This window comes from Giraffa tippelskirchi, chromosome 10 (genome assembly GCF_054371585.1).
Source record: "Giraffa tippelskirchi isolate mGirTip1 chromosome 10, T2T-mGirTip1v1.2.pri, whole genome shotgun sequence".
In the NCBI taxonomy this organism is placed as follows: Eukaryota; Metazoa; Chordata; class Mammalia; order Artiodactyla; family Giraffidae; genus Giraffa; species Giraffa tippelskirchi.
This window is the reverse complement of record NC_137284.1, coordinates 35,251,621-35,276,930: the sequence shown is the minus strand read 5'-3', so window position 1 is coordinate 35,276,930 and position 25,310 is coordinate 35,251,621. Positions and strand designations below refer to the sequence as shown.

General features: G+C 40.7%; 1 protein-coding gene across 12 annotated transcripts in view; it reads left to right on the top strand.

Moving 5' to 3' along the window:
- DLG2 (discs large MAGUK scaffold protein 2) overlaps nt 1-25,310 on the top strand; it is a 2,308,738-nt gene that overhangs the window by 2,250,202 nt on the left and 33,226 nt on the right. The gene's annotated exons all lie outside the window — the stretch shown is intronic.

Here is a 25,310-nt window from a genome sequence, read left to right as displayed (position 1 = left end):
TGTCATGCTTTTTGCCCAAATAATAAATGCATTTGAGGTGTTTTTTTTTTTTTAAAAAGAAATTCTTCATGGATGAAAATGAAAGTGTTAGTCTCTCAGTCATGTCTAACTCTTTGCGACCCCATGCAAACTGTACCCCGCCAGGTTCCTCCATGGGATTTCTCAGGCAAGAATACTGGAGTGGGTTGCCATTCCCTTCTCCAGGAGATCTTCCCGATCCAGGGATCAAACCCAGATCTCCAGTATTACAGGCGGATTCTTTACCGTCTGAGCCACCAGGGAAGCCCTCTTCATGGATACTAGTAGTAAATATTCATATTTGCAGAATCTTTAATATGTTATTCATGTCATAGATAAGGAGACAGGATAATGTGACCGGTCCATAGTCACACAGCCAAGTGCTATCCTTTGGAGGCACATGAAGATCATTTCAGTTATTTAGAAAAGGTTTACAAAGTGTCTTTCATATCCAGCACCGTGCTAGGGTTTGGAGGAAACAAAGATGCATGAGCCTTCGTTTGCTCTTGGCAAACATCAGATGGTCTGGGAAGGACTTGGGTTTCCCTGAAAATTTATAGTTCTCTATAAAATGGGCTAGTCAGAGGGGTCTAGTAAACTTGCTTCATTAAGATGTCAGATAAACAAACAAAAGAGACAGAGTATGAAGGCTATTTATTCAAATCAAAATTACACTTTTCCAAAAAAAAAATATGTATAGCCCACTTATTATCTATCATAATGTAATAAGTGCCATGAATCTCCACTTACCATGAAGGTATGAAGCAATGAAAAGCATATCATGGCCAAGGATTATGATCTATCAAATTCTGTGCACTTGGGGTCCATTAAGAGTAAAGGGAGACTTATTTAAAGCCTGTGTTCACACTGTGTGTAAACATTCACTTTGTGCACTGCTGACTGTTCAAGAATAGCAAGTATTATTAAAATTAAATATTAACTGACAAAAAAAAAGAGTAAAGGGAGAAAATTTCCTCTTTCCATGAAGCAAAAGTGTTTGGTATACATAGGTACCCATTGAGGAAGCTCAGGGAAGCACCCTCTATTTGTTAGTAGTGATAAGATGTAAAGCAAACAGTTACCATTCATTTACAGAGTTCTGGGCAATTTGGCTGACCCAGCTACCAAGTGAGAGCTTTCTCAAATTTATTGCAAGCACTTGTCAGTCTGAGTTAGAGCCTACCTCACTTGAAAAGAAGCAAAAAGCTTGCAGAGTGCTGTTTGCCTTTCATGTTTTGACAACTTCATGAATATTTGTAAAGATTTTGTTACCACTTGTTGAAACTAGTGTTCGGGCATTTTTGATGTGAATGATTGTTCTTGGAAGGCTCCAAGAAGCCACCATTTCTCTCTGTAATTGGCTTGTACTCACCTGTCATGAAGAATTAACACCTTAATGAATGTGGAGCACGTGTCCAATGTGAATGATAGCACCTGTCACTCCTCATTTGTGGAGACAGTGTTCTGTGAACACCTCCCATGCCCACAGGCCATTGTGGAGGTGGCATGCTGGGACATAACCCCAAATTACAGTCAGAAAATAAGTACATGAGTTTATGATTGTTACTCAGTGCAGTCATTGCTCTGTAAAAGGTAAGGAGTTTTTTCCCCAGCTCATCCTCAAGAGCAGGATGAGTTTCAGTGTTTACTACCTTCTCAGTAACAGGCAAAGTTCACATTTGGTAAATAAAGGATTTGACTTGATCAGTATTTCTAAAATGTGATAACTGTATAACAAGCATTTGCTGAAGGTTATTTATAAGCCAAGAAATTTTGCAAAATAGATTATAAGAATTTTTCTCATTAAAACTTCCCAAAAATCCTATGAGGTGAAACCCACCTTAGGTGCCTTTTTTAAAGAAAATAATCCCTCTTGTCATGCCCAACCCTGAAGTATTGACTAAAGCCTTCATGATGATGTTCCCTAAATCTATGTAAGCATAAAATTAAGTACAAATATCTTATGCTTATAGCTCTTGTCATCTATAGGTAAAATAAATTTACAAATTAAATGTCTTATTTATTTAGCATTTATATATATATTACAGCAACAAAGTTTAAAATCACAGCATAAAGGTGATTGATGATATCTCAGTACTATTAAATCTTCACCCACAAAGTAAACATTCCATGGATGTTTGAGTTGTACATGCTGGGTACCACAGGTGGAGACTCGATTGTCTCATCACTCCACTCAACGAAAAAAACCACTGCGGAGGTCCCAGCTCCTCGCTCTGACCCCTTGGGAGTTGTCGAATGAATAATTATAGACCTCATTCATCATACTACAGGTGCCTTCTGTGGCTGAATCCAAACCTTATGTTCTCCTTGCCTGCCCGGCTCTGCGGCACTCAACCGTACTCCCTGGCACCATCTGCGTGTGTTCCTGGGGCAGCACCTCTGCCCAGCCCCCATCCGAGTTGAACTGTGCTATTTTTATTCAGCTGTGGGCTGAGAAAACCAAGGAATAAGCGTTTTGGGTTTTTTTTTTTTCCTTTTCATTTAATAGTGACGAAAGTGCATAAGACTTTGATGGGTAGATTTTGTGACTTCCCTGTCAGCCGCAAAATTCTTCTCCTGTAGAATTTATAATCCAAATACTTGAAGAGGTTGATTAAATGACAAAAGAATGATTTCTTGACTCTATATGTGATCTCTTCAGAAAAATGTGTACTGTGCATTTCATGCTCAATTATTTCTTCAGTAGAAGTAAGCCTTCAGAAGTATCACGTGTAACTGAGAGGCGCCCAGGGCAGGTGAGCTCTCTGTCTTTCCTGCCATTTCACTGAGTTCCACCCTCTCCTCAAAACCTCCACTCTGTCCACAAAACTTGTTACCGTAATTCCTCAGTCCTACAGAACTGGGCAAGGGTGAGAGGAGAAGAGGCGGCTTTGCGCCCCCTGTTGGGCATTCGCCCAAACTGAGTCTTGCTGTTTTCTCCACCTGACAATCTCCTTCTCCATAAAATCCCAGCTGAAATGATGCCCAGCGGCCTTGCTCTATCCTTGGTGCCCTCAGAGCTTGTTGTAAATAACTCCATCACAGCAGTTATAATAGTGTGCTAACGATTTGTGTAAACTGTGAGCTCCTTATTTTGTGTTCCCAAGATTGGTTACAGCCACATTGTTTCTGAAGGGACACACATCAGGGGTGGGGAGTGGGCGGTGGGCAGTGAAGCTCATCCCACATACGGTTCGGCAGGAGCCAGCCTGAGACAGTGAGTGTTTGCAATTCCACTTGCCTGGGAGTGGGGAGTGCCATTTCCTAGTTTGCACCAGGCACTTTTGCCATTGGAGCCTTGAATATAATGTTTGGCAAAAACAATAAGAGCTTGTGGTATAAAAATAGTTATTTGTTGAGCACTCACCATGGCTATATACGCATATGTGCGTGCTAAGTCACTTCAGTCGTGTCTGACTCTGCGACCCTATGGACTGTAGCCTGCCAGGCTCCTCTGTCCATGGCAATTCTCCAGGCAAGAATACTGGAGTGGGTTGCCATGCCCTCCTCCAGGGGATCTTCTTGACCCAAGGATTGAACCCACATCTCTTATGTCTCCTGCATTGGCAGATGGGTTCTTTACCACTAGCGCCACCTGGGAAGCCCCAAGCCCATATATGCCTTGTTGCATTTACCACTGCAGCAGCCAGTGATGGGGGCATTAGCATCCCACTCCTTTGGAACCTTCAGCAATGGATATTGCTGTCGAATGTAGCATCTTGTACTAGAATATGCACTCTTCGGCCTCTGAAATGAGGGTTGAGGATGAGTAAAGACTAATAATGTTATTTATTAGATGCTGTTTCCTAGGCACTGTGCTAAGTGATGCATGTGTATTTTCTCACAAGTGAAGCACACCTGTTACATGAACCATGTGTCCAGACAAGGTGCAAAGATGCCTCCACTTGAACCAGGACAGTTGCAGGAGGGATGAAGAAAAATATGACAGAAATCCACAAGGAAGGGATTAAGGATGATGGCAAAGTTTCTGGTGGATATTTAGGGAAAAAATTCCTCCCCATGCTCGAGAAACATTCCATCTGGCCTTAAAGTGACAATCAGTTATAGTGGCAGACTCACTCAGAGATCCCTGTCTAGTACAGAAATAACGATGAACCTGCTGGACTGTGACATGAGCATGAATAGGAAAAGGGTCTGTGTATGTATAAGAGAGAGAGAGAGAGAGAGAGAGAGAGCAAAGGAGGGGGAGGGAGAGAGAGGGGGAGATTATTCTTAAAAGGAAATGCTGGGGGTTTTAAAGTATTTTATTCCCTAGAGGTATGTTTATATGTTTTCATGGTTTTAATCTCTGCCCTCTAAAACCTGAGAGGAATTCAAATCCTAGCCAAGTGAAAAAATCTGTACTTTTTTCAGCTGCTATTCAAAGGTTAGCAAGCAGTGTTTGATTTTTTTCTCTCCCCAAATAATGAACCATTGAGAAACCCTTAGGCCACTCACATCTCACATTAGAGCCACAATCCACTTCTCTGATGAGCTCCACGTGTCTTAGAAAACACAGTCTGCTAGCATATAGCATATGAAATGCACCGTAAAGGAAATGCGAAGATGGAAAGTGCAGTGAGGGCTAGACAAGAACTCCTAAGACACAAACCACCTTTCCACTCTTCCACCACAGGGCCAGACTCCCTGTGACTCACCCTGCTTAAAAATGGGGCTACAGGCTGAGCGTCCTGCAGTCTCCACTGTAATGGATCTGCCTCCACTGACGAGTTACCCCTCCTTCCATTTAAGCATGAAGTGAGAATTATTCAATCAGGCACAGCTTTACAAAGATTTTATTATTGTACTGTACTGATGGTTTGCCCGCAATCACTCCTGACACAGGAGTGCTGCACGTGATCTCATGCTCTGGGTCTGGAGGTGACATCATATCGTGAGAGACAAAAAGCAAACCATCAGTTCCTGAAACTCAGTCATCATCCAAGAGGGTATGAAGCCGAGTACTTCTCCTGGGTGAAGGAGGGAAGAAAAGGAGGGAACAGGCAGGAGGAAGAAGAGGAAAAATCATCACGGCATAAAGGACCTTCAAGATCATCTCATTTATCTCCCTGACTGACAGAAGAGGACCCTGCTCCTCAGAAAGGGAAAGTGACTTTCCTAAGCTCATTGAATAGGAGGACCAGGAGCCAGGAGTCTCTCCTCGGAGTTTTCATAGCAAGTGTAGCCTGAATACTTGCCTATGATCTGCCACTAGACAGTAAGCCCCACAAGCAAAGCAAGTTACCTCTTTGAGCCTTATGTGTTACCATTGGTGATGATGATAATGATGGTGGTGGGAAGGAGGCATGGTACAGATAAGGAAAATAAATCTTGATGGTGGATTAGTCATTAAGTCGTGTCTGACTCTTGTGACCCCATGGACTGTGGCCTGCTAGGCTTCTCTGTCCATGGGATTCTCCAGGCAAGAATACTGAAGTGGGTTGCTATTTCCTCCTCCAAGGGATCTTCTTGATCCAGAATCGAGCCCGTGTCTCCTGTATCTCCTGCATTGCAGGCAGATTCTTTACCAACTAAGCCACCAGGGAAGCCAAATAAATCTTAGAAAGTTTCAACAACTTGCTGCAAGGTCACCCAGCCAGTGAGTTGGATCAAACGTATTAGCAAGGAAGACTCTTGAAAACAAAATGTGTCCAGCAGAGACAGGGTGTGCCTGGGCCCATCTGACACCAGCACTGGACTCTTACCTCTTCCCCATGCACATTCCTCACTGCAGAAATGCCCAGGAATCTCTACTTGTGCTGACCTCACCCTGTAACATCACATGCCACCAAACAATAAACAAGATTGTGAAAGAAACCAGATTGTGAATGAAGTCATTGGTCCCTCCCTTCCTACCTGCAATAGGACACAGTATGGATCCCCTGCCATGGTCAACTAGCTGTCAACCAAGTCTTCCCTCATCCAACACTGCTTGGACAATCAGTGTGTCCTCGGGCCTGGAAAAGTACAAACAGGAAACAAACTAGTAGTGACATTTTGGCTCTGGAGTCAGAGAACTGGATTTGAATCCAGTTCAGTCACTTACCAGCTAGGCAAATGATGTCACTTCTCTGCTGCTGCTACTGCTAAGTCGCTTCAGTCGTGTCCGACTCTGTGCGACCCCATAGACGGCAGCCCACCAGGCTACCCCGTCCCTGGGATTCTCCAGGCAAGAACACTGAAGTGGGTTGCCATTTCCTTCTCCAATGCATGAAAGTGAAAAGTGAAAGTGAAGTCGCTCAGTCGTGTCCGACTCTTCGCAACCCCATGGACTGTAGCCCATCAGACTCCTCTGTCCATGGGATTTTCCAGGCAAGAGTACTGGAGTGGGGTGCCATTTCCTTCTCCAGTCACTTCTCTAAGCCTCAGTTTTTCCATTTGTATATGTTTAAGAGTAAAGGCAGAGGGGTGTGTAAGTGTGTGTGTGATGGAATTGTGGGGAGGATTCAGTGAGATAATTAGTACACAATGTTTGACAGGATGTATACTGACAAGGGCACAGAGAAAAAGCTCAATAAATTTCGGTTGCTATTATTATTATCAATGAGTTTGTTTGGAGAAAGACACACCTTGAGTTAGGGGCTTCCCCGGTGGCTCAGCGGTAAAAGAATCCTCCTGCAGTGCAGGAGACACAGGTTCCATCCCTAGGTCAGGAAGATCCCCTGGAGGAGGGCATGGCAACCCACTCCAGTATTCTTGCCTGGAGAATCCCATGGACAGAGGAGCCTGGCAGGCTACAGCCCATGGGGTCTCAGAGAGTCAGAAACGACTGAGCACGCACACCTTGAGCTGCCCGGAGGACAGTCAGGAACTCTGCCTCACTCCTTTTGCTGGAGGAGTAACCTCCCCACCCTTTCTGTTCCACGTGGTGAATGATCTGTTCTTCAGCATCTAGTTCACAGTTCACTTCTTGCTCTCTTCCACAGAAGAGCCAGTCTGCCTTCCGGATGCCTCTTTGGTACCCTGCACACACTGTCACATTGTATTGTAAGTTATGAATCTCTCTGTGTCACTGAATGGTGAGGTCCTTGAGCGTTTATTGCAGCTCTAGTTCCTAGCTCAGCACCTGGTATATACATGTGCCCAGCCTATATTTGGTGCAGGAATAAGTGGATGTAACTGCCTAAGATAAAGAGACTTGGAGTAGTTAGGACAGCCTTCTCTCAGGAAAGGTCCATGAAAGATGAATAACTTCAGAAGTGCTTAGACAGCGTTAAAAACAAGGGCTGTTACTTTCTGTTGGTGTAAATCAATATAGTGATTTGAGTGAGGGTCTTCTCACACAGGTCAGGGTAACAGCTTACAGCTTCTCTGCTGGCCTCATGGCATCACATGACCTTCAGGGTAGGTGTGTAGAATCAGCCAGTGAAGACTGGCCTGAAGGGATTACCAAAAAGGAGAGGAGCCCTTGAGGAAGTTGCAGAAGAACTGGCATTCCTGGGAATGAGGAGTTGAAATTGAGGAACGGCGTCCTCCCTGCAAGCAAGCCTATTACTTCATAATAATAGAAGACATTCAGTGCTATCATTGATCCCAAGGGACTCATCACAGAAACCTCATTGCATGAACCATTTGAAAAGAATTAAGAAACTGAGATTATGTTTCAGAAATAAAGTGTAAAACTCCACAGAAAGTAAGCTACCTGCAGAAGTTCTCAGAAATGGCCAGTAAGCTGAAGGCAGGGTATAATGCATACTAGGAATCTTGGCGAGCAGTCACTGTGCAATAGGCAGGGTTGCATAGTGGTTAAGGGCTCAACAGGTATGAAACCTGGCTCATGACTCACAGCTGTGTAAACGTTGAGCAAGTGACCAACCGCTCTCTACCTCAGTTTCCTTATACGTAAAGTGTAGACACAATGTGTAGCCACTAAGTAGGAGTGAAAAGCACTTTAAATGTTTAGCCCATGTAAAGCACTAAGTACCTCCCCTGTATGTATGCATTTAACAAATGTCAGAGAGAAAATGCCATTACGATAGCAAATCTCTGTTACTGATTTTGTTCCAGACGTTGCTCTGGGGCTCTATGGGAACTGCAAAGGAAAACTTTAAGACTATATCCTCACCCTTCCAGAGTTAATCGGAAGAAGAAACATAAAAGTAACCTCAGTAAGTCAGTTGCTGCTGCTGCTGCTGCTGCTGCTGCTAAGTCGCTTCAGTCGTGTCCGACTCTGCGCGACCCCATAGACAGCAGCCCACCAGGCTCCCCTGTCCCTGGGATTCTCCAGGCAAGAACACTGGAGTGGGTTGCCATTTTCTTCTCCAATGCATGAAAGTGAAAAGGGAAAGTAAAGTCGCTCAGTCGTGTCCGACTCTTAGTGACCCCATGGACTGCAGCCTACCAGGCCCCTCCGTCCATGGGATTTTCCAGGCAAAAGTACTGGAGTGGGGTGCCATTGCCTTCTCCGAGTAAGTCAGTTAGAGAACTCAAATTCCAAACTGGATGAATCTGGGTGATGAGGAGGGAGAGGAATATAGTAGTCAGAGAATAAGCCTAACAACCTTGTGGGTGCTCAAGTAAAGTTCATTAAAGATAATTAAGACGAGATTTCCTTCAGGTGAGGATGTTATCAGCTATTTTGTCAAACTCCAGATTTTAGAGAACAACAACAACAACAAAAACCTCATAGGAATAGAAGATCCCTCTCAATTATCAATATATTTAGAGAATGCTAAAATAGAAAATCAGTGACGGCATCACTGACTCAATGGACATGAGTAAACTCCGGGAGTTGGTGATGGACAGGGAGGCCTGGCATGCTGCAGTCCACGGGATTGCAAAGAGTCGGACACGACTGAATGACTGAACTGAACTGAACTGAAAATAGAAAGAAGAAAGAAGGAATTTTTTAAACTTGACCTTGAATGATGTTTCAAATTCTGTGAATGATGGAGGTGAAAGAAGCCTCAGCAATCAGCTGGTCTGAGCACCTTGTTCTACAGATGGAGAAACAGGCCCAGAGATGTGAGGTGACTCAGCCAGTCACACTGGAAACTCAGGTCTCCTCCTGCCCCTCAGGCTGACCCCCAGCTCCCTTGGACATGTGTTGGCTTCTCTAGCTCCTGAAGGGTATTCTTCCTATACAACACGGGTCAGCTATTGGACCCCCACTCTGTAACTCCTAGAGCTTTTCCTGCTGGTGCTTGCTTATGGCCAGTTATATGCTGACAGCAACATCTTGTAGACTTAGCCCTCCAGGCTTTGACTAGAACATTTGAGTTGTTGTTATTGTTCAGTCGCTCAGTCATGTCCGACTCTGCGACCCCGTGGACTGCAGCACACCAGGCTTCCCTGTCCTTCACAATCTGTTGGAGTTTGCTCAAACTCCTGCTATCCAACTATCTCATCCTCTGTCATCCTCTTCTCCTCCTGCCCTCAGTCTTTCCCAGCATAGGGTTTTTTCCAGTGAGTCAACTCTTCACACCAACTGGCGAAAGTATTGGAGCTTCAGCTTCAGCATCAGTCCTTCCAATGAATATTCATGGTTTGATTTCCTTTAGGATTGACTGGTTTTATCTCCTTGCCATCCAAGGGACTCTAATGAATCTTCTCTAGCACCACAATTCAAAGGCATCAGTTCTTTGGCACTCAACCTTTTTCTTTGTCCAGCTCTCACATCCGTACATAACTAATGGAAAAACCATAGCTTTGACTATATGGACCTTTGTAGGCAAAGTAATGTCTCTGCTTTTTAATACACTGTCTAGGTTTGTCATAGCTTTTCTTCCAAGGAGCAAGTATCTTTTAATTTCATGGCTGCGGTCACCATCCACAGTGATTTTGGAGCCCAAAAATAAAGTCTATCACTGTTTCCATTGTTTCTCCCTCTATTTGCCATTAAATGATGGGACCAGATGCCATGATCTTCGTTTTTCGAATGTTGAGTTATAGCAAGTAGCAATCAAAGGATATGAAGAGAAGGAAGGAAGGAAGAAGAGAGGAAAGAAATGGCAAAAAATAAAATAAAATAACATAGAATCAAGAAATTAGCAGTGTGATCAACATCTGATCCATTCAACTATTCTGATCTCCAATTTTCTAACACATGAGAATTTAAAAATCATTCCAGTGTGTCCCATTGATGAGACTATCTTGAAAGTGAATAAAGTTGGGAATGAAAGTTTTAGCTTTCTTTTTTTGCTTAGTTTTGTTTTGGTTTCAGATCCTATGGGTTGTTACAAAAGCTGTTAGTATTTTGTGATGAGATGCTGGGCCATTCTAGAATTATGAAGCAACTGATTGGAAGCACATAGCTTGGCAATTTTCTATGGAGTCTGCCACACAAAATGGTGTACAGATCGACAAAGAAAATGATACATTGTCAGAATGTGTTACTGAATGTTATCATCTCTCACACTAGTCACAAATATCAATATCTAGTTACTGTACGTGTGTGCTCAATTGTGTCTGACTTTTTGTGACCCCATGGACTATAGCCTGCCAGGCTCTTTGTTCATGGGATTTTTCCAGTCAGTAATACTGGAGTGGGTTGCCATTTCCTCTTCCAGGGGATCTTCCACACGGAGGGATCAAACCCTCATCTCCTGCATTGGCAGGCAGGTTCTTTACCACTGTGCCACCTGTGAAGCCTCCCAATATCTATTTAAATGAAGAACAAATTGCTAAGGACTTAGCAGAAGGCTTGGCACATAGAAGGACCTAGCCATTCAGTAAATAAATTTATTAATCAGTAAAGTGAATAATGAAAATTAGAAATTTATTAATAAACAAAGTGAGTAAATAAATGAATGAGTGACCTCCTAGCTGACAGCAGCATGAAGGTTCCATCAGCTATTAATACAGTGAACTTGAAGAAAGTCATTTTTATTTTTTCCAACAACTGTAGCTGTGGCCCAGTGACCACAGAAAGTTTTAAGTTTGCAAGACAGGACAGACTGTGGAAGAAACTCACTTGTAGTAGACATCTCAGTACAACAGCACCATTTCTGATGTCTGATTCTCTGATACTTTGATTCTTCCATTTTGAGGTCATACCCTTATCCCTGCTGGAATATTTTGAATCTTAGCAAGTAGATTCATACTAAACCTAGCACCAGAGCCCTATATTCTAAATGATAACCTCCCTATCCCAGCCTCACAAAAAAAAAAAAAGAAGAATTTGGAGCACGTTTGAAAGAGTCTTCAGGTCATATAGAGCAATGGTCACCAACCTTTTTGGCACCAAGGACCACTTTTGTGGAAGACAATTTTTCCAGGGGCTGGGGCCGGGGGGGTTGTTGGTTCAGGCAGAAATGCAAGCAATTGGGGTGCAACAAGTAATGCAAGCAATGCGGAGTGGCATATTCTTCAACCTGGGGTTGGAGGCCCCTGATTGAGAGAATACTGGGGCTTCCCAGGTGGTGCTAGTGGTAAAGAACCGACTGCCAATGCAGGAGACATAAGAGATGTGGCTTGGATCCCTGGGTCAGGAAGATCCCCTGGAGAAGGGCATGGCAACCCACTCTAGTATTCTTGCCTGGGGAATCCCATGGACAGAGGAGCCTGGCGGGCTACAATCATAGAGTCGCAAGGAGTCAGACACGACTGAAGCAACTTAGCACACACACGTCTACAATAACAGATCAAAGTCTTCTTTTTCACTTGATTAGAGTAGTATTATTCCTAAGTAGCCGTGAAGAAATACCCCACGTTCAAGGTAAGAGAAACCCAAGTGAGACAGTAGGTGTTGCGAGAGGGCATCAGAGGGCAGACACACTGAAACTAAAATTACAGAAAAGCAGCTAATCTGATCACACAGACCACAGCCTTGTCTATCTCAATGAAACTAAGCCATGCCGTGTGGGGCCACCCAAGACGGACGGGTCATGGTGGAGAGGTCTGACAGAATGTGGTCCACTGGAGAAGGGCATGGCAAACCGCTTCAGTATTCTTGCCCTGAGAACCCCATGAACAGTATGAAAAGGCAAAAAGATAGGACACTGAAAGATGAACTCCCCAGGTCGGTAGGTGCCCAATATGCTACTGGAGATCAGTGGAGAAATAACTCCACAAAGAATGATGGGGTGGAGCCAAAGCAAAAACAATGTCCAGCTGTGGATGTGACTGGTGATAGAAGCAAAGTCCAATGCTGTAAAAAGCAATATTGCATAGGAACCTGGAATGTTAGGTCCATGAATCAAGGCAAATTGGAAGTGGTCAAACAGAAGATGGCAAGAGTGAATGTCAACATTCTAGGAATCAGTGAACTAAGATGGACTGGAATGGGTGAATTTAACTCAGATGACCATTATATCTACTACTGTGGGCAGGAATCCCTTAGAAGAAATGGAGTAGCCATCATGGTCAAGAAAAGAGTCCGGAATGCAGTACTTGGATGCAATCTCAAAAACGACAGAATGATCTCTGTTCGTTTCCAAGGCAAACCATTCAATATCACGATAATCCAAGTCTATGCCCCCACCAGTAACACTGAAGAAGCTGAAGTTGAATGGCTCTATGAAGACCTACAAGACCTTTTAGAACTAACACCCAAAAAAGATGTCCTTTTCATTATAGGGGACTGGAATGCAAAAGTAGGAAGTCAGGAAACACCTGGCATAAGAGGCAAATTTGGCCTTGGAGTACAGAATGAAGCAGGGCAAAGGCTAATAGAGTTCTGCCAAGAGAACACACTGGTCATAGCAAACACCCTCTTCCAACAACACAAGAGAAGACTCTACACATGGACATCACCAGATGGTCAACACCGAAATCAGATTGATTATATTCTTTGCTGCCAAAGATGGAGAAGCTCTATACAGTCAGCAAAAACAAGACCAGGAGCAGACTGTGGCTCAGATCATGAACTCCTTATTGCCAAATTCAGACTTATATTGAAGAAAGTAGGGAAAATCACTAGTACATTCAGGTATGACCTACATCAAATCCCTTATGAGTATACAGTAGAAGTGACAAATAGATTTAAGGGACTAGACCTGATAGACAGAGTGCCTGATGAACTATGGAGAGAGGTTCGTGACATTGTACAGGAGACAGGGATCAAGAAAATCCCCATGGAAAAGAAATGGAAAAAAGCAAAATGGCTGTCTGAGGAGGCCTTACAGATAGCTGGGAAAAGAAGAGAAGCGAAAAGCAAAGGAGAAAAGGAAAGATAGTCCCATCTGAATGCAGAGTTACAAAGAATAGCAAGGAGAGATAAGAAAGCCTTCCTCAGCGATCAATGCAAAGAAATAGAGGAAAACAACAGATTGGGAAAGACTAGAGATCTCTTCAAGAAAATTAGAGTTACCAAGGAAACATTTCATGCAAAGATGGGCACCATAAGGGACAGAAATGGTATGGACCTAACAGAAGCAGAAGATATTAAGAAGAGAAGGCAAGAATACACAGAAGAACTGTACAAATGAGATCTTCACGACCCAGATAATCACGATGGTGTGATCACTCACCTAGAGCCAGACATCCTGGAATATGAAGTCAAGTGGGCCGTAGAAAGCATCACTACGAACAAAGCTAGTGGAGGTGATGGAATTCCAGTTGAGCTATTTCAAATCCTGAAAAATGATGCTGTGAAAGTGCTGCACTCAATATGCCAGCAAATCTGGAAAACTCAGCAGTGGCCACAGGACTGGAAAAGGTTAGTTTTCATTCCAATCCCAAAGAAAGGCAATGCCAAAGAATGCTCAAACTACCACACAATTGCACTCATCTCACATGCTAGTAAAGTAATGCTCAAAATTCTCCAAGCCAGGCTTCAGCAATACATGAACCGTGAACTTCCAGATGTTCAAGCTGGTTTTAGAAAAGGCAGAGGAACCAGAAATCAAATTGCCAATATCCGCTGGATCATCGAAAAAGCAAGAGAGTTCCAGAAAAACATCTATTTCTGCTTTATTGACTACGCCAAAGCATTTGACTGTGTGGATCACAATAAACTGTGGAAAATTCTGAAAGAGATGGGAATACCAGACCATCTGACCTGTCTCTTGAGAAACCTGTATGCAGGTCAGGAAGCAAGAATTAGAACTGGACATGGAGCAACAGACTGGTTCCAAATAGGAAAAGGAGTACATCAAGGCTGTATATTGTCACCCTGCTTATTTAACTTCCATGCAGAGTACATCATGAGAAAGCCTGGGCTGGAAGAAACACAAGCTGGAATCAAGATTGCCAGGAGAAATATCAATAACCTCAGATATGCAGATGACACCACCCTTATGGCAGAAAGTGAAGAAGAACTAAAGAGCCTCTTGATGAAAGTGAAAGTGGAGAGTGAATAAGTTGGCTTAAAGCTCAACGTTCAGAAAACTAAGATCATGGCATCTGGTCCCATCATTTCGTGGGAAATAGATGGGGAAACAGTGGCTGACTTTATTTTCTGTGGGGCTCCAAAATCACTGCTGATAGTGATTGCAGCCATGAAATTAAAAGATGCTTACTTCTTGGAAGGAAGGTTATGGCCAACCTGGATAGCATATTTAAAAGAAGAGACATTACTTTGCCAACAAAGGTCCATCTAGTCAAGGCTATGGTTTTTCCAGTGGTCATTTATGGATGTGAGAGTTGGACGGTGAAGAAAGCTGACCGCTGAAGAATTGATGCTTTTGAACTGTGTTGTTGGAGAAGGCTCTTGAGAGTCCCTTGGACTGCAAGGAGATCCAATCAATCCATCCTAAAGGAGATCAATCCTGGGTGTTCATTGGAAGGTCTGATGTTGAAGCTGAAACTCCAATTCTTTGGCCACCTCATGCGAAGAGTTGACTCATTGGAAAAGACCCTCTTGCTGGGAAGGATTGGGGGCAGGAGGAGAAGGGGACAACAGAGGATGAGATGGTTGGATGGCATCACTGACTCGATGGACATGGATTTGGGTAAACTCCGGAAGTTGGTGATGGACAGGGAGGCCTGGCGTGCTGCGATTCATGGGGTCGCAAAGAGTCAGACACGACTGAGCGACTGAACTGAACTGAACTGATTCCTAAGTATCATGAACTAAACAGGAATAATAGTTTGACCAGTTATTTCAATATGTCTCTGGGTATGATGCCGTAACGGAGAAGGCAATGGCAACCCACTCCAGTACTCTTGCCTGGAGATTCCCAGAAACACGGGAGCCTGCTGGGCTGCTGTCTATGGGGTCGCACAGAGTCGGACATGACTGAAGCGACTTAGCAGCAGCAGCATGATGCCCTGAATTGTACATTTTTTATAGTAATTTTTATTGTCTCATAGCTTCATATTTTAATTTAATTTATGATGAATAATTTCTCTTAAAATGTTACTCTTCAAGCAGAGAATTTGATAATAAAAAGCCAGGACTAAATTTCCCAGTTGTAGGATGTTTAAATGTTCACTTTACACATAATTCAATAATCTTGCCCTTTGCTAACAGATTTAATGTAAGTTTTTCATGGAAGCCTTATATTGCAGTGGGGTAATTAGGAATATGTAGGGGTTGTTAGAAGGGAGGGGAAAAAGCAGACAGGACACATCATTGGAACCAATTATAAATTAAGAATAAATGGTTGCTAGAGGAGATGTCAATTAATACAGAGCATTCTGAAAGCAATGTGGCAATGTGTCAACATTTTTTAACTATCCATAATTTTTAGCTCAATAATTCAACTTCTAGAAATCAATCCCAAGGAAATAATATAAAATACAAAAAATGTTATGTTCATTGCAACGCAGAGTACTTAAAGATGGAAATCTACAGAAGTTTCCAATGATATAGAAATGTTTTAAGTCAGGTGTGGTAAATCATTTTTCTTTAAAAAAAACATTTTTTTATCTTTGGCTGTGCTGGGTCTTCGTTGCTGCACAGGCTTTCTCCAGTTACAGTGAGTGGGGGCTGCTCTTTGTTGTGTTGCAAACGCTTCTCATTGCTGTGGCTTCTCCTGTTGTAGAGCACAGGCTCTAGGGTGCTTGGGCATCAGTAGTTGCAGATCCCAGGCTCTAGAGCACAGGCTCAGTAGTTGTGACACATGGGCTTAGTTGCTCTGAGGCATGTGGGATCTTCCCCAACCAGGGATTGAACCCCTGTCCCCTACATTGGCTGGTGGATTCTTTATCACTGAGCCACCAGGGAGAGAGTATATTAGTTACTCAGTCACGTCTGACTCCTTGCGACCCCATGGACTATAGCCCACTAGGCTCCTCTGTACATGGAATTCTCCAGGAAAGAATGCTGGAGTGGATCATGCTATTTCCTTCTCCAGGGGATCTTCCCAACTCAGGGTTCAAACCCAGGTCTTCCACATTGCAGGCAGATTCTTTACCATCTGAGCCACCAGGAAAGCCAAGAAAGTCCCTGGTAAATCCATTTGATAAAATATCAAGTTGTTGCTATGCTTATAAGATGTATTACTTTATAGTTTTCACTTACTGTGATATATTTTCTAATTTTGATGTATGGTAATGGTGGCCACATAGAATGAGTTCTGTCTTTTGGAAGAGTCTGTGAAAAATTGATATTTATTATTTTTTAAATGTTTAGTAAAATTCAACAGTGAAGTTACCTATGTCTGGGCTTTTCTTTGTGGATAATTTTTCAAATTACTAATTTAATCTCTTTGACATCCGTTGGATCATCAAAAAAGCAAGAGAGTTCCAGAAAAACTATATTTCTGCTTTATTGACTACACCGAAGCCTTTGACTGTGTGGATCACAACAAACTGTGGAAAATTCTTCAAGAGATGGGAATACCAGACCACCTAACCTGCCTCCTGAGAAATCTGTATGCAGATCAGGAAGCAACAGTTAGAACTGGACATGGAGCAACAGACTGGCTCCAAATCAGGAAAGGAGTACGTCAAGGCTGTATATTGTCACCCTGCTTATTTAACTTACATGCAGAGTACATCATGAGAAATGCCGAGGTGGATGAAGCACAAGCTGGAATCAAGATTGCCGGGAGAAATATCAATAACCTCAGATATGCAGATGACACAACCCTTATGGCAGAAAGCAAAGAACTAAAGAGCCTCCTGATGAAAGTGAATGAGGAGAGTTGGCTTAAAACTCAACATTCAGAAAACTAAGATCATGGCATCTGGTCCCATCACTTCATGGCAAATAGATAGGAAAACAATGCAAACAGTGAGAGACTATTTTGGGGGGCTCCAAAATCACTGCAGATGGTAACTGCAGCTCTGAAATTAAAAGACACTTGCTCCTTGGAAGAAAAGCTATGACCAACCTAGATAGCATATTAAAAAGCAGAGACATTACTTTGCCAACAAAGGTCCATCTTAGTCAAAGCTATGGTGTTTCCAGTAGTCATGTGTGGGTGTGAGAATTGGACTATAAAGAAAGCTGAGCACCAAAGAATTGATGCTTTTGAACTGTGCTGTTGGAGAAGACTCTTGAGAGTCCCTTGGACTGCAAGGAGATCCAACTGTCCACTCTAAAGGAAATCTGTCCTGAATATTCATAGGAAGGACTGATGCTGAAGCTGAAACTCCAATATTTTGGCCACCTGATGTGAATAACTCACTCATTGGAAAAGACCCTGATGCTGAGAAAGATTGAAGGCAGGAAGAGAAGGGAACGATAGAGGATGAGATGGTTGGATGGCATCACCGAATCAATGGACATGAGTTTGAGTAAGCTCTGGGAGTTGGTGATGGACAGGGAAGCCTGGCGTGCTGCAGTCCATGGGGTCACAAAGAGTCAGATATGACTGAGCAACTGAACTGACTGACTGTTATAAGTCTATTCAGAGTTCTTTTTCTTCTTGAGTCAGTTTTGGTAATTTATGTCTTTCTAGGAATTTGTCCATTTCATCTAAATTGTCTAATTTATTGATACATAGCTGATCATAGTATTTGTTTATATTTCCTTTTATTTCTGTAGAGTCAGTAATGATAGCTCTTTTATTTCTAATTTTAGTGATGAGTCTTCTCTCTTTGTTTCTTGGCCAGTCTGACAGTATCAATGTTGTTCATCTTTTCAAAGAACTTTTGGTTTTGTTAATTTCTCTCTGTTGTTTTTCTGTTCTTTATAGTTCATTCATTTCTGCTCTAATCTGTATTATTGCCTTTTTATGTTTGCTTTAGCTTAGTTTGGTCTTCCTTCTAGTGTCTTAAGGTGGAAGGCTGGACTTTTGATTTGAAATCTTTTTTAATATTACATATAGCTTTGAGTTTTCCTCTAAGTATTGCTTTAGCTGCCATAAGTTTTGGTATCTGTGACTTTATTTCTCATTCATCTAAAACTGTTTTCTGTTTCCTTAAAATTTCTTCTTTGACCCATTGGTTAGTTAGGATAGAGTTTTGGTTTTTTTCTAATGTCCACATATTTGGGGACTTTCTAAATTTTTTGGTGTTGATTTCTATGTTAATTGCATTTTTTGGCATTCATTAAAGCTGATGCTTCCAAATACTCTCTAAGATATGGGAAAGTGTTTCTGTCACCATTAAAATAATTGGCTCCTTCTTACTGAGTTTTACTAAGCATCATTATGATAAAACCTTTTATACAGTGTTACATTTAAATATTCACAACTGAGGCGCAGAGATTAAGTAACTTTCCTAATGTCATATAGCTAAATTCTAAAGCACTTTCCTATAACACCTTATTGTGTGTTATAATGATAAATAAAAGCAAATCAGGATTTCAAATTCTATAGACAAAATAATACAAGTAAATTTAAACAGAATTCTTTTTCAAAAACAGAAAACAATAATATTAAGATGATTTGTTTCTCGGAATGAGATGAAAAGTAAGTTTCCCCTCTGTTCCTTTCAAATTTTCTCTAAAAGAGATGTGCTCCATTTGTTAGTAAAAAAGGTGTTTTTTAACAAGTTAACCTATTAGTTAGGTAAAGAAATAAAATTTAGAAAAGGAAAATTAAATGGTAAATTTTATTGAAGTTATGAATGTCACTAAAATCTCTAAACTTTTCCATTATTCAGTTATGAATCATAGAGCTGAAAATATGATACTGTGCAAAAATACATGCAAGCCAATAGCTGAGCCAGCACATTTTAATTACTACTAATAAACAACAACTAAATCAGATCAGTCAGCATAGAATTATGAGATAAATTTTATGAGAAAAACAAATTCCAAGAGATAACTGCCAAGAAATGCAATTAAAAAACCAAACATTATTTCTTTGGCTATGGTTCTTACTCTTTCATCACTTCTACCCCTCTTCTCCAGATGGCTTTTATTCCTTCCCTTCCTTCTTTTGCCAAAAGTTTCTTCCCATATTCCCAATGGGAATCATCCCTCCATACTTTAGTTCATGCATTCATTTGATGAATATTTATTGAGTACTTACATGCTCTAGATCCTAGATACAGAAATGAAAGTGATGCAGTACCTGCTCTGAGGTCATAATGTGGTAGGAGAGAACTATGTAAAAATGAGTAGATGCATTGTGACAGGCTTGAGTAGAACTAATCTGAGCACATGATCTTAAAAATGTGTCAGTGTTTGTGAGATGGACAAAGGGGAAAAGATTTCTATAACCAGCACCCAAGTCAAGATATAGAAGATAAATCAACTATTCTTCAAAAACAAAAGCCATACCTGTATATGAGCTTCCCTGGTGGCTCAGTGATAAAGAATCTGCCTGCCAATGAAGGAGACTCGGGTTCTATCCCAGAGTCAGGAAGATTCCCTGGAGAAGGAACTGGCAACTCCCTCCAGTATTCTTGCCTGGAAAATCCCCAAAACAGAGGAGCCTGGCAGGCTACAGTCCATGGGGTTGCAAAGAGTCAGACACGACTTAGCAACTAAACAATAACAACAAAAATACCTATATATATATATATATATTTAGGAGAGTAGCCTAGGCTAGAAATATTTTGAGGAAGTGTCATGATTCTAATCGGGCTTCCCCAGTGGCTCAGCGGTAGAGAATCTGTCTGCAATGCAAGAGTCACAGGAGATGTAGTTTCCATCCCTGGATCAGGAAGATCCCCTGGAGGAGGGCATGACAACCCTCTCCAGTATTCTTACTTGGACAATCCCATGGACAGAGGAGCCTGGCGGGCTACAGTCCATAGGGTCGCAAAGAGTCAGACATGACTGGACCAACTTAGCACACATACACATGATTCTAATCATGATCACGACATAGTTTCTCACTTTTCAACCACTAATTTGATTTCTACCACCATAGATTTTGCCCATTCTAGAACTTATAATTAGAATCATACATACATACTCTTTTGTGTCTGTCTTCTACCACTCAGCATAGTGCTTTTGAGATTCATCCATGTTATTGCTTGCTATTAGTACTTCATTCCTTTTCATTGCAGAGTAGCAATAGCAAAATATTGTGTATATGAATATATTACGTGGAGAAGGAAATGGCAACCCACTCCAGTCCTCTTGCCTAGAGAATTCCTTGGATAGAGGAGCCTGGTGGGCTGCTGTCCACGGGGTTGCACAGAGTCAGACAGGACTGAAGCGACTTAGCATGCATGCATGCATTGAAGAAGGAAATGGCAACCCACTCCAGTATCCTTGCCTGGAGAATCCCATGGACTGGCAGGCTACAGTCCATAGGGTCACAAAGAGTCGGACATGAGTGAAGCAACTTAGCATGCAGGCATACATACCATTTTGCATTCGCACTAACAATTTAGATGAGAGGTTCAATTGCTTCACATCCTTGTTGTTCAGTCACTAAGTCGTGTATGACTCTTTGCAGCCCCATGGACTGCAGCACACCAGGCTTCCCTGTCCTCCAGTATCTCCTGGAATTTGCTCAAACTCATGTCCATTGAGTCGATGATGCCATTTTCTTTGTTGTATAATTTAGCAGAATTCTCTGTCCTCTTTTTTTCTGTAAGCTAGTAGTTAGATCTAGAGGTTCGATTAGACTCAGATCCTTTGGCCAAAGAAGGTTTTCTTTTCTTTTGAGAGTAGAGGTTTACAGAACTACTTTGTAGTGACTTTTTGTTCTCCCATCAGGGAGCACATATCATCTGATTGGCTTTGTGTGTGTGTGATGTTACCAGCTACTGATCCTCAATGCCTAGATCCATTAAATCATTAGACTGGTGAACAGAACCCTGGAACACTGTTATAGACACAGTAATGTAGACATACATCCATTTAAACACATTTCTGGAAACACACATATCTCAGGCCCATTCTTGTCTCTTCTTTAACAACCTCATTGTCTCATTATTAACTTCTTGGACCTCTCTTGTTTGAAACTTCTCTTTTTTTCTGTATGAAAACATGATGTGTATAATAAAAAGTGATCACTGAAACTTAACAGTAACAATTTTCCAAAGGGAACACAATTATTTTAGAGGAGAGACAAGAATGAATTAAGAGGAAAGAAGCCTTTATAAGAGATAAAGAAGTCACAAAGAAAGGTGTATCTGAGCTCAGTACACACTTAAATCTGAATCCACCCAGAGAAAATTTATGTCGTGAAGGTGACTTTTTAGAGCTATGAAACATTTGAAGCTTGAAAAATTAGTACAGGAAAAAGAAAAACCTTAAAATGCCCCTCATTTTAAAGTTTTCTGAATGAAAACTCATTATTCACCCACGTGTTTTTAAAAATCTCGAATTTGAGTGGGAGAAGGAACAATTTGAATTTTTATTTTGTTTCCTTTCTTCATGAAGTGTGTATTTAATCTTAAACCAGTTCACCAATGCCATTACATTCTGGGGTCAGGCTGGGCAGTTATGTGCCATTTGACCTAACAACTTAGAGACTTCTGAGTGACAGTAATAGTATGCTGTCCCCTGAAATGAGTGTCTAATGTCTGTCACAACATGAAAGGTATTCATTTAACAGAGACACAACAGAATCAGATAAACGAGGCATGTGTATCTGATTGATTGCAAGGATTGGGGAGAGAAGTTTCCTCTCATTCAATTAACAATAAAAAATATTTACATCAAGTAGAATTGAAAACAGGCTATGATTATTTCCTCTCATCCAATAGTGTGGGGGTTAGGAAGGGGGTTCCTTTTTTTTAAGACTTTATTGAGATATAATTCACATAGTATGTGATTCACACACTTAAAAGTGTCCAGTGCAGTGTTGTTTAGTATATTTAGTATATTCATAGGGTTATGCAACTATCACCACCATCTAATTTTAGAACACTTTTATCTCTCCTAGAACCAACACTATACCCATTAGCTGTCACTTCCCATTCTCTGCACCCCCTAGCTTCCCTCAGTTCCAACCAACCACTATTTACTTTGTTTATAGATTTGCTTGTCTTGGGCAATTACTTTTTAAATGTTATTCATAATCTGTTCCACCAAAATCCTTTTTTAAATTTTTTTACGTTACCATAAGAACAAGAACAATAGAATGGAGCCCTCAAAAACATAAAAGGGTCTCAAAAAATTGTAGCAGGGTATCCCACAAAAATGTTATAGCCATTAGCATCTGATGGCTTAAATAAATAATTGTCAAGCAGTGAAGCCGAGGGAAGAAGACAGATTACAGTATCATTTGAGTCAGATGCCAATGATTTTAAATATAAACTTGAAACAGGCCTGAGTTGCAGAACTTTTTCTTGCTCTAAGAACAGCAATTTTTGCGACCAGAAATATTTGCAAATTCAAATCCTAACTTCACTGCTTAACAACTCTGTGTCTCTGAGCAAATAACAGGAGATTTATAAACTTTAGTTTCCTCATCTGTAATATGAAAACGATGGTACCAACCTCATCAAGTTAGTGTGGAGATTCGCGTATGCAGAGCCTTTAGACACGCATAATAAGTGCTCAGCAAATGTTAGAACCAAGCATAGCACATAACAACCACTCAGCAAATTTAGTTGCTGTCTTTTTACCACTTTTGTTCATAAGAACTCAGTAATCCAGGTTAAATTCCACAATGGAATGCTTGGGTATGCCAACTTTTCACTTGCCACACATGATTGATATTTTCAAAATCTCTACTCAAAGAATCTTTCTGACATAAAAACAATGGACTGGAATTTAAGATACTGTAATTTAGGGAAAAACAGCATTGATCAAGTATGATTAATAAAGCTGTAGATTAGCCTTCAGTTGCTTTAGAACAATGTGTTCCATGAATAGTGAAAGTGTTAATTTATTATTCTCACCTAACATTCGTGTAACAGATTTTCCTTTTCTAAATTAAAAGAAAAAATTAACAGCAATGAAAAAAAGCTTATATAATGGTAAATATTATACATGTCCAATAAAATAAAGAATAGATTAGAGCATTATAAACTACATATAACCTCTTCTAGTTGAAATGTTTAACTAAGACCTTTAATATGTGACTTTTAAATCTGTGTGTGTGAACTGAAGTTGTGATTTGGTTCTGTGTCCATAAATTAAGGCAATGTGACCACCAACAAATGATTCCATTGCCCTTTCTTTAACTCCTATGTGAAATGGCTTTGGGTAACAGACTGATATGTTAGATAATTTTATTTTTGAGGAATTACTGTGCATTTTCTGTTCTTCTGAAAAGTGTGGTGCTAAATATTATGATGTCCCAATCAGATGACTCATGATACACAACATTTTCATACTCCGGAAATGTTAACACATTACAGTCCTTGCCTTGAAAATATAAAAGAATGAATCACAAACAACACATTTTCATTTTCCTTTGACCCTGTGAGACAATTTAAACAATGTGGTTTGCATGCAGCCCCCTATGGCCCTCAAAGGCCTCCACATTGTCCATTTATGTCCACATTTTAACCCCAGGCTTTACTTCTCTTGGCATTGTTTTGTATTTGCATGAAAATGTGTGTGGGTCTTTTTTTTTTTTTTGCATGACAAGTCATCCGTAATGTTGAAGTTAAATGTCTAACATATCTTGCAATATCACATGTCATTAATTCTTACATGATATTTTTTTCTTTTATTTTCAGTTACTGAAGTGTAAATATGCTTGAAATGTAAAAGTAGCATGAAACTGGAGTGATGCAAGAATATTTAATGTTCCTTTAAGAACTTGCCATTTTTTAACTGGGAAAATTTGGGGGGCGTTCCCAGCCTTGTCTTTGGACATCAATCCCTCAATTACAAATTATGATAAAACTATTTCAAACACAAGTGCTGTCAGTAGAGTAATAAATTCTGAAGTGATACTTTTTTTTTTCATGAGAATGTTCTTCTAGTTCTTGAATATGAAGTATAAAATGTGTCCCCTAATTTCAGAATTTGTTAGTTACTTGATTTATTGGTTTCCTTAAAGCCTTCTTAATAGTACATAAAATTAAGCTCAACTGACTTTGGTGAAATTTCCTAATAACTAAAAAAGTAATGAGTTACTGAATGACAGCACCAGCATGTTAGTACTTTAATGTTTTCTAAATGAACATGACTATCAAAATGGATATTTGATATAGGAGTGCATGACTATACAAAGAAAATAAGTTATTTACAACATTTTGTCAAGCATCAAATTCATAAGAGCACATAACTGTTCCAGCCAATGGGCTGAAAATTACCGTTCTCTCCAAATAGTCACCCTGCTGGCTCTGCATTTATTCCTACCAGCTGCCATTGCTAAAATCATGTTAGATACCCCTTGTCAAATTACATCCAGTCTTTGGCACATTAATACCTATGTAGTTACAAATCTTGTTTCTTGGAGAGAGAGAGAGACCCTCAGAGCCAAATTGGTCAAATAAGCTGGCAAACCTATTTTTAAATGATATGTGAATATAAAATTACCAAGATGTACATGGCTTATAGCCTGTGAAATGACTGAGAACATGTTTCCCAAAGAAGAACCCCAGAAAGCATTTCCATAAGAGCAACAATGGGAATAAATGAAATTTTCTTAAGGAGTCTTTCAGGCAAGCATCTGATATTCACTTAAAAAAAAACAAGTTCTGATACGTGTATTCTGTTATGTCTATCTGTATTGCTTTAAATTCCACCTCATTTAAGATAATGGAGTGGTTTTCATTTTTAAGGACAGTTCTTCTTCCATTATTTTTTATCATATCAGAATATAGATAAGTGGCCATTATATCTCCCTTCCTTGAATGAATATCAGGTTACTACCTCATTAGCAGCAATTGTAATAGATTTTGGTTGATGGGGTCTTGACTGTCACCAATGAGCTCCATGTTATTGGCAAGGGACTCAGCCTCTCTGTGCCTCTGGCCCCCTGCCTATGAAGGAGGGCTTGAAGCTCAATTATCCTTAAAATCTCTTTTGATTGAAAATATAATACTATAATTATCATCTATCTGTGTGAGAACTATAATTATCATATATCATAAATCCACACACATCTCTGTGAGGTTTTAATTAAATTCAAGATGAAATAACTCAAATTCATGTTATTGAAAAGAATATCTAGACACTGGTGTGTCCGGTGTCTCTAATAGAGTCCTTT